We start from the raw sequence: 11,417 nt of genomic DNA on the forward strand, positions 1-11,417 counted from the left end.
GGGTGGTTATTTTGGCAAAACCTCTAAAATGTGGTTATTTTGTGGCAAAGGGTTGTGTAAACCGGTTATTTTTATAAATTTCCCAAAATAAATGCATAGGTACGGATGCATTTAGCTCACCCTTTAATGTCTATTTGGTGTTCAGACAGGACATAACAAGCTAGGATAGGAAATCATAGAACAACTGTTCAACGTTTTGTAAGATAAAACTGAACAGAACAGAACAAGTAAAATAACCAATTTACCTCTAATGATTTGTTTATTTTAATAATTTATGTAATTAATTAACTTATAATAGAATAATTATTTTTTTATAACAAAACATATAATATTAAAGTTTTCATCAAAACAATTAAATGACATCAAATAAAAAGTTTATGTAGTTTTCAATTTTTATTTTATCTCTTTTCTACATTTTTTATTATTAATATATAACAAAATTACATAAATTAATAAAAATATAAAAACCGTATAAAAATAATATTTTTTGAAGACGGTAAAAATGAAAGTTTAACAAACATAAAATACAATAAATAAAATATAAAGAATGAATAAAATGTTAAAAGAAGACCTATTTGATATTTTAGAAGAGAATTAAGTTTTATTTTGAGGTTATACTGGTAAAATTAAAGTTTGTTCCACCTAGTTTCATGGGGTAGGGGTGGAACAAGCCTATTTCACTTTGTTCCACTCTGTTCATGTATGTTCAACATAAAATTCATGCCAAACATGGGATAGAGATCTCTGTCTTGTTCTGTTATGTCTTGTCAAATGTACCAAACGCACCGTTAATAAACTTACACATCATTTTTTTGTTAAAAAAATAATATCTTAATTTAGAAATGAACAAGTATACAAAGATATTAAAAGGAAAAAAACTTCGAAAGAGAAATATTATGTATTGTTGAATAAATAGGCATTGCTATATGCATCTGTATCTAAGTCAAAATCATGTATTAATAATGTAAAAAGTAAGTCTTAATATTGATTTATGTAAAAATAAAATTAATAAATATAAATATATTTAGCAGTACTAGAAAGATACTCAAAAAATGCACCGAGATACAACTCGATTTTAATGTTTCGTTTTATTTCTTTCTTTGTCTCAGTCAATATTATAATACGATTTTATATGGTTTTAAAAAAAAATGATAATATTTTTATTTTTAAATAAAATATAAATATAAATATATCATAAACAATTGATAAAAAAATATTGGTATTACTATCTATAGAGTATAGATATAGGGGAAGATTGTACGACTCCTATTTATATGATAACTACCTCTGCACTTGACGCCCAATCATGTAGGGCCACCTGTTGCTTGATGTGAGCCTCTCATCGTCTGCTGCAACATGTCATTAACTTCGATTTGAAATTCGGACTTCAATGCAACAAAGTGAGAGTAAGTTAGGGATTTTGACAAGACTAACCCCTCACTATTTCAAAAACACATTTTTAACCCTAAAATATAGATCTTTATATAACTAATCATCTCTTACCCTCTGCCCGTACATAGAGGGACCAATTTGTCAAAAAAAAAAATTTTGAAACTTGATTTGATCAGACTTAACCTGTTAACCATACACCTTTGACCAAGAGCCCATCTTTACGCACCGTGCAGGGTGGGGTCTTGGTCAAAGGTGCATGGTCAAGTCTAGGGGTGCTCAAAAACCCGACCAATCCGATCAACCCAACCCAACGCGAAATGATCCAATCCGATGTCTAATCGAGTTGTAAAATTGTCAAACCGTAGGTATTGGGTTGATATGTTACTATTATTTGAACCCAACCCAACCCGATAAAACCGATATCATTTTATTTCTTGGATTTAATATGATTGTTGAATTTTTATTAATATATATATATATATATATTAGATAATTACACTATCATGTATGCTTTTTATATATACATATTTTCAATCTATACATATCTCTATATAACTCATTCATATATATGTTAAGTAACTGTGAACATATATATGTAAATTGAGAAAATTAACTGAATGTGATATACGTAAAAAATATGGATAAGTTGTATCAAATGGTTGATGATGAAAGAGAAATTATGAGTAGATAAATAATATATTCAAGGTTAGAATAATATTTTAATATACCAAAGTATCAACCCGACCAACCCGTACGGGTTGGGTTGCACTTTGGTTTAAGTTGGGTTAGATTAAGATTTTTCCAAACCGCAAACATTGAGTTGAGTTGTTCAAATGTCTTCAACCCGATCAATCCAACCCATGATCACCCCTAGTCAAGTTTGGTCAAATCAAGTTTCAGATTTTTTTTTTTGTAAATTGGCCCCTCTACGCACAGGCCGGTGCGTAGAGAGTAAGAGATGATTACTTTCAGAAAGATTTATACTTTAAGGTTAAAAATGTATTTTTTATTATTAACCTGGATATCCAACCCTTTATGCGACTGGACTAATCCCAGGACGACCACCTGCTTTGCAGATAGCCCGGAGTCATCGCATTTGAACCTTCGTGGCCACAAGGGATTTTTATTCCTTCTTGGATTTGAACCTGAGACCTCTTGGTACTTTATACCTTTAAAGTCAAGCTCAAACCAATCAGACATCACCTTTGTAGTTTAAAAATATATTTTTGAAATAATAAAAAGTTAGTTTTGTCAGAATCCCTAGAAAATTAACCTTTTACCAAAATATCAACACGTGGAGAAACTCTGTAAGATAATTTTACAATGTTATAATTTTTTTATAATAAAATATTAAATTTATAATTTTAATAAAAATTACGTTCAATTCTAATAGCTAATATATTTTAGTAATTTTATTATTAATAAAATATTTAATATATTTAATAAAAATATTATTTTCTCTTTCTTAAACACTTAATTATTTCTATGTCTCCTATTAATAAGAAAGAATTAAATATTATTTTTCTTTCATAAATATTTATACTATATTATAAAGCATTTGACAAAAACTTTTAAAAACTCTTAAACTCGTTCATCCCTAAACGATTTCATTCCATATCTGAATTCGTGTAACTAACTGCAGATAAACACAATCAAATACAGGATAAACATCTCATTTTAAATATAAAAAATCTAAAATATAATTAGTATAATTATTAAATTCTAACAGAATACTTAATTATTATCTTTATAAAATTTATAATATTAAACCAAAAATAAATTGTTTTATTATTAAGCTTAAATTAAATTATATATAAAAAATATATATTCTATATTATAAATTATTTGACAAAAACTCTTAAAAATATATATTCTATATTGTTTCTTAATATAAGTATTGATAATGGCTTGTATAGTTTGTTAGAATTAGATGTTTTATGAATGAAACGTTCCCTATATAGGGGTGTGTGTGTGTATATATATATATATAAACATTTACCGATATGATTTATCTTACCGATTGAGCATGATATATAAGAACAAAAAATCTTACCTGATAAGAGGCATAACAAGGAACGAGAATCTTACCTGGTGAGTGAAGAAAAAGATTCTTACTCGGAAAATGCTTACCAGGTTTAAGACACGTCTTACCCGGTAAGGGAGGTTAATTTTCTCTTGTTGGTAAGGGATTACCTGGTAAATGTGTTTAGAACGACCTTCTAATATTTATTTGGTCTAATACAGTAACAATAACGAGGTTTTTAATATTTATTTGGACTAATACATTCACAATAACTAACTTTTTAAAATTACTTATCGTGTCGTTATATAATACTAGAAAGTACTCGCGCAATGCAGCAAGATACATCTTAATTTTAATATTTCACTTTATTCTTTATTTCAGTCGATGTTATAATATGGTCATATGCGGTTTTGAAAAAACGATAATGGTTTTATTTTTGAATGAAATATAAATTTGAATATAACATAAAGTTTTGAAAAAAAAATAGATAATAGTATCAAATTAAAGATTTAATAATTTTCGTTTTTTTGTGTAACTTATTTAATTCAATTTTTTATTATATATTAATTTAAATTTAATAACAAAGTAATTTATTTTTGATTCAATGATATAATTTTTTTATAAAGATAATAATTAAAAATTATGTTAGAACTCCATGATTATCATAATAATTTAGATTTTCTATATTTAAAAATGAATGTTTATCATGTATTTGATTATGTTTATCTGCAGTTAGTTACAAGAATTTAAAAATGGAGCTTTAATAAGTTGTTATGCAAAATTACTTGTAATATTGAATTTTAAGTAATATACATAAATAAAGAGTACTTCATAAATAAAGAATGATTTTTAAGAGTTTTTGTCAAATGCTTTATAATATACTATAGATATTTTGTCCTAATTGTGTTCTTAAAATTTATAATTTTATACTGATAAAATAAATAAGTGAAGAAATTACTGTCATGTTTAGAGTTGCAGATAAACCCAATATGTCTACTACCCAAAGAAAACATTGAGCAGATGAGCCCAAACCAAATCATGTTGAAACCCAATCGAGTTGTAATTCCTACACGTCGAGATTTGGGGTCGAAAAGGGTCAAGCTTAACTCAACCCAAATACCCGATGAGTAGAGGTGTTCAAAATGATCATGATGTTTTACCTACGATAACTATAAGCCATTCGTGGTCTCCTCAAAGATTAATCAGTACGTGTAAACAATAGTTGTTACAACTTGTTCACTGCAAGTGATATATGCTAAACACCACCGGCAACCACCATCCACCGTCAGCGCACACCTCCCTCTTCTCGCTATATACCACCATTGACCTCCCCCTCTCCCATAATATATTAATGGTAAATGTTGAAAGTTTAACGATTACATACTATAATTGTAAATGTTCAAAATTTAACGATTACTACAAATCCAATTAAACACACAATTTGAAAAAATACGAATAATTTTATCTCAAAATTTGAATCTAGCGTTCTAAGTTCTTGACCTAATTTAAATTTAGTATTAAAAAAATTAATTATTATGTTTTAATTGAAAAATACCGGGTACCCCGTCCCGGCGGGTAACAGTTCCGAAAAATTGAGAACTGGAACCATCCATATCGGTTCCGCTTCTGGAATCGGTAGTTCCGGTTCCGCAAGTGGGTACCTAGTTCCGCAAGTGGGTACACAGTTCCACTGCTCACCCCAACAGGCAACCACCATCCACCGTCGGCACACACCTCCCTCTTCTCGCTATATACCACCATTGACCTCCCTTTCTCCCATACACAACAAAGGCGGAACCAGTGGAGGATTTATTAAAGACTAAGCGGGTTCCTATGCTTCTGCTTACTCGATTATTACAAGAAAAGAAAATTTTAGACGTTTGAAAAGTGTACAACTTGATTTTGAAGCGTGCTCTTAAATACTTCGAAACCAAGTCTATAATTATAGACATAACTACCGCTATGCCAAGACGGTTTTGTTAAATTTTCTCCCGTTTAGAAATGTATGGACACACGATGAAATATCAGATGACACCTTTTAAGAATGTAATCTTTTTTGAACGATGTATACATGCTTGGCTCCAAAGATTAAAAGTACCTGGAGGTCCCAATTTCAAATCCAAGGAGGAATAAAAATCCCTTGTGGCCACAGTTGTTCAAATGCGGTGACTCCAGACTATCTGCAAAACAGGTGGTCGCCATGGGATTAGTCGGACTCGCATAGCGGGTTGGATATCCAGGTTAATAATAAAAAACCATTGTATACCTCCACATATGTCCGCCCTAAATACCCACTACAGTCGATAACCACTATACCGATCATCGCCACACCTTTGCGTCACCCCCCCCCCCCCTTCACAACATCATCCCTCCCTCCGTCCAAACAACCATCATATCCTGTTGCTCAGCGATCGATAATCCTTCCCTTTTGAATTCAACTTTTTATTATATTTTAGTTATTAAAATTTCACTTTTTAATGAATATTACGGTCATTTATCCGATCTTAGGACAACATTGTAAAGGTCGAAGACTTGTACAGTATATAGATTCATGAAACATTTTGAAAAACAAGTTGAATGGATCTCATTGTACTTGATATTTCCATACATTATTCGTTATCTATCTTATTCAACGTATATTACTTTACCCGTTTTAAAATTTTAGATCGTTAAGGTTTTAGTTTTGATGTACGTTTTAAAAATAATAATATTATTAAATGATTATTATAACATCTGGAATTTCAAAAATAACTGAAATTTAATTACTGAATTAAGTCCTAATCTCCAAGTATTTGTTCTATAAATTTAAGGAGTTTGAATCAATCGATGATATGTTGCTAAAATCCCTCTAAAGGGTTGGGTTCACGTGAGACCCGTAAGACCAATTTATGTTCATTGATCAAATTTATAAACWAATGATCTAATGGTCTAAAGTTGCAAGGTGACAATTTTGTAATTATGGAGAAGTCTCGTGGCGTTTATGAATATTCATATATGACGATTGTAAATCTAATCCAAGGGTTGAGAATTGGTCTTACAGGTCTCACGAAAAACCATTGGTCTCACATGATCCCAAGTCTCCCTATAAAGCATGGTTGAATCGACGAGTTTTCTCAGCCTACAAGATCATTTTCAACAGCATTCTTTAAAATAAAGATTTTACAGGTTTTTTTAACAGATTTTTTAAAACTTTTTCTAAAATAGAAAAAAATAAAAAAAATGAAAAAAAAATTAAATTTAAAAACTTTCAAAAAAAAATTACAAAATTATATTTTATTCTTCCTGTCAATGAAAATACTTGAAATTTAATTATAGAAGATAATAATATTTTATGAATATATTTAATATTTTAATAATATAATTCATATTGTAATCTTCGAAATGAAAAGGCTTTTGAAGATGTTAAAAAATGACAGTGTAAATCATTCAATGTAATTCTCACTTAAACGAATCAGATACAATTATTGATTTCGAATATAATTGAGAAATGAAAAAACCAGAAAAGACGGTTAAAAAACGAATCGGTTATTAGCCTAATAACGACATCTTTAAAATGATTTTAACTTTTAGTCACCTCAAAGTTTTTTTTTCCATAAAATATCTGGCATCCCGTAAATCTAACACAGTAAACTACTTTTTTTTTGTAAATCTGACGTTGCAACCCACTGTTTCTTGCAGTGTTACACTACAACAAAATTGAGTTTATAAGACACTCCCAATTTTTAAGCGTCCTAACAAACGTCTTCATAGGACTTAATTTATAGGACCAAAAAAATAAAGTGTCCCATCTAAATGCGTTGTAATAAGTTTATATAATGTTTTTTGATATCGTAATAAGTGTTTTATGACACTTTTAATATAACGCGTTCTATTAGCAACTTTATATGACACTATTTGAAAATATGTCCTATAAAACCAAGTGTCTTATAAAAAATGAGTTTATAGGACACTTTGTATTAAAAATGTCCTAAAAAACTTGTTAAGACGCCTAAAAGCGTCATATAAACTTATTACAACATCTTTAGATATGACGCTTTATATTCTGGTCCTATAATTTAAAATCTATAAAACGGTCTATTGGGACACTTAGAGATTGAGGATGTCCTATAAAACCAATTTCGTTGTAGTGTTAGATATGCATAATCTAAGCACAACCTGGAATAAGGGAACCGCAAGCTATGGTCCTGCGGCCTCGTAACTTGTGGTTTTGAACTCAATATTTACCCTCGTAATGTATTCTAAAATATCTGATGCCACAAGAAAAGTGGTTTACGGTGTCAGATTTATGGGATGCCGGACATTTTGTGAAGAAAAATCTTCGAGGTGACTAAAAGTTAAGATTATTTTGAGAATGTCGTTATATAGGTTAATAACCCAAAATTAATGGGTTCAAGTTTCGAATCGGGGTTGTATCTATGTATTTTCTTGAAGTTCTTATCAGGGTTCCGATTCCACAAGATGACGACATGTTCAAATCTCAGTTTCGTTAATATTTGAATGGTTGATTTTGAGTTATTGGGTGAAGAACAAAATGAACTCAGAAATGACGAAAAATGATGTTTCTAACGTAATTATATAAGTCATGTGAACAGGTCGAGATCGGACTAAAAACGGCAAAAAACTCGTTTCGGGGAAGAAGACGACAACAACGGGTCGGATTTGTTTGTGTCGGTTCACGAAGCGAGTAAGGCCTGCGTTCCACGTGGTTTTCGGTTGAGTTGTTCTATTGGGCCTAATATATTGCACTTCACTTTATAAATATATTTTTGGGCCATGTATTACTTTAAATGGGTTTTTGTTTTTGAATCAGACTCGTGGAAGTTTATTCAATTCTTATCCGGTAAGTGTTTATCGGTCATTTACTTTACCAGATAAACATAGTATAGGCCGAGAATCTTACTCGGTAAGAGGGACGATAAAGATGGAGAGTCTTACTTGGTAAATAACGGTAAGTGCTTAGCGGGAAAATTGTTGCAAACGATATCTTTTTGATGAACTATAATCTTACCTGTTAACATATGTTAGAGAGTCAACTCTCATCGAATAAGCGCTCACCGAATATTTTGGGTTCTAAGATCATTCATCCTATTAAATTAATTAAATGAGTTAATTATTTATTTTAATGGACGTCGTGGTATTATTTACTAATTAAGATTAATCAGATGACGTTATCTATACAATATTACAAAAACATTTAAAAAAACTCTTAAAAATCATCTTTTATACATGAAATACTACTTATTGATGCATATTACTTAAAATTCAAGATTACAAGTAAATTGTGTGTAAATACAACTTATTAAGCTCCATGTTTGAATTCGTGTAACTAACTGTAGATAAATATAATCAAAATACAAGATAAAATTCTTATTTTAAATATAAAGTCTAAAATATAATTGGGATAATTATTTAGTTTTAACATAATACTTTGTTACTATCTTTATAAAAATTTATATTATTAAATCAAAAACAAATTACTTCGTCATTAAACCTAAATTAAATTAAAAAAAATTGAATTAAAGAAATTACATAAAAAATGAGAATTTATATATATTTTTTAATTTTTATGATATCTTCAAATTTATATTTTATTAAGAAAAACATATTTGCTTGCTTAAAACCACGTAAATTCGTATTATAACATCGACAGACACCAAAAAAATAAAATAAAACATTAAAATTAAGATATATCTTACTGCATTATGCGAATAACCTTATAGTATTAATATAATATTTATGTGTTAATATTTTGAATGAAATTTAATAAGTGGTATTCTAAAATAAATGATATATGGAATGTTTATTTCAAAACGCTTGGTGTTATAAAATACGATAAGAGAGGATTATTAAACGAACGTTGTTATTATAAGTATTATTCAGATTAATGGGCCATTTAACAAATGCTTACTTGGGTAAGCACTTACCAATTCACATTCGGATGAATATGGCAAGGACCAGAGCGAAGGTTAGGACCGAGAGTCTTACCCGGTAAGTGATGGCGCCGACTCTTACCACGGTTAGCGCTTATCGGGTAAATTATTGCATATAATGTCGTTTTACTGGACTCAAATCTTACCCAATAAGTGAACGATAGTGTTGAATTTTACCGGTAAACGCTTAATTATCGGGTAAGTGTTTAGGCAAATGGCCCATGTGTTATGATATCTAGACTTTAAAGAATGGCAAATGGACTTGAAAAGTTATGAAATGTGTATGCATGAGCATTTAAAATGACTAAAAGAGTACTCACATAATGCAGCGAGACACACTTCGATCTTAATGTTCTATTTTATTATTTGTCTCTGTCGATATTATAATACGATTTTATGTGTTTTTAAGAAAGCAATAATGATTTTATTTTTGAATAAATATAAATTTAAAGATATCATAAAAATTTGAAAAAAAAAATATCAATGTTAATATCAAACCAACTATTTAAAAGTTCTATTTTTTATGTAATTTCTTTAATTTTTTTAATTATAATTTAATTAAGTTTAATAATGAGATAATTTATTTTTTGTTTAATAATATAATATTTTTTAAAGATAATAATTAAGTATTCTGTTAGAACTCAATGATTATCCTAATTATATTTTAGATTTTTTATATTTAAATGAGATGCTTATCTTACATTTGATTATGTTTATCTGCAGTTAGTTACACAAATTCAGATATGTAGCTTTAGTAAGTTGTACTTACGCACAATCTACTTGTAATGTTAAGTTTTAAGTAATATGCATTAATAAACAATACTTTACGCATAAAAATTGGTTTTTAAGAGTTTTTGTCAAATGCTTTATAATATAGTATAGATATGCATGAAATGTTCTGTAGTTAGTTGTGGAAATGCTCGTGACGTGGGGGTCAAAGTTAAAAGGCGATAAAATCGCGATGAAAAGGTTTGAGTGTATGCGATCTGTACATACACTTGAAACGTAATGGGTGATTTTATAATCCCTATCAAATGGAACCACATAGTGCTTAATGAGAGATCTCCGGTATGAAAATAAAACTGCTTATACCGGTGCCAAACTGGTAATAAGCAGTTTTTGATAAGTTAATCATTCATGACTTATGAAAAACTGCTTATTACCACTTAACCATTTTAACCCTGTTTTTATTGATGTTTGTTAATTATTAATCTTATTGATATAAATTTTTGTCAAAAATATTATTATAAATGATGAAAAATAAATTTTTACATATTAGAAAATCAAATAAGTTAATAATCAAAAATATTATTATATGGAAGACTGTCATTTTACATATATAAGCAAAATTTGCCAAACACTAAAAACAACTTATCAACTTATTGTTTTTTGATACCGCTATAAGCTAATCTAAACATTTTTTACAAAACTCCGATTTAATACGACATAAGTTAATAAGTACTTTTACAAAAAAAAAAAAAAAAGTTTTAATGCATGTATCATGACCTCCTTTATCATCACTTTTAAAAAAAAAAAAAAAAAAAGATAAGTTGTTTTAAATAAGCAATCCCAAACTCCCCTTAAATAGGTTTAGGAAATGTGACATTGATTTGGCAAAGTCATATGATTAATGGACCAACAACTAATTTCCTCTCGACTTATTGATTAAGTCAAGTGCTCTAAGATCGTGCGATTTGGGAGAATGGGAAACCGGGTGAACATGTTTAAAGTTTCTTTTGTTTCGCTCATGCCTATCCATTAATATGATTGACTAATACAAGTCTGTCCATTTTTTTAAAAATGATTGTCCGAACCCGTTTTCCTTAAAAGCCAAAAAGAGTTCAGGTTTATCGAGTCGTAAACAACTCTATTTTAGAATCCAAAGTATAAAAATGCATGGAGTCAAGGGGTGCATGTGCATGTGTTTTTTCCTTGCATGCCTCTCCATCTTTTATTAAATTGTCTAAACCAAATTGCTTCTATTGATTTATATGGTTATATATATATATATATAGGGGTCTATTCAAGGGAGAACTGAGTTGTTTGTGGTAACTGTGAGAACCAATATTAAC

The sequence above is a fragment of the Cynara cardunculus genome (genome assembly GCF_001531365.2).
Source record: "Cynara cardunculus var. scolymus isolate 2C chromosome LG 17, CcrdV1, whole genome shotgun sequence".
NCBI classification, from domain to species: domain Eukaryota; kingdom Viridiplantae; phylum Streptophyta; class Magnoliopsida; order Asterales; family Asteraceae; genus Cynara; species Cynara cardunculus.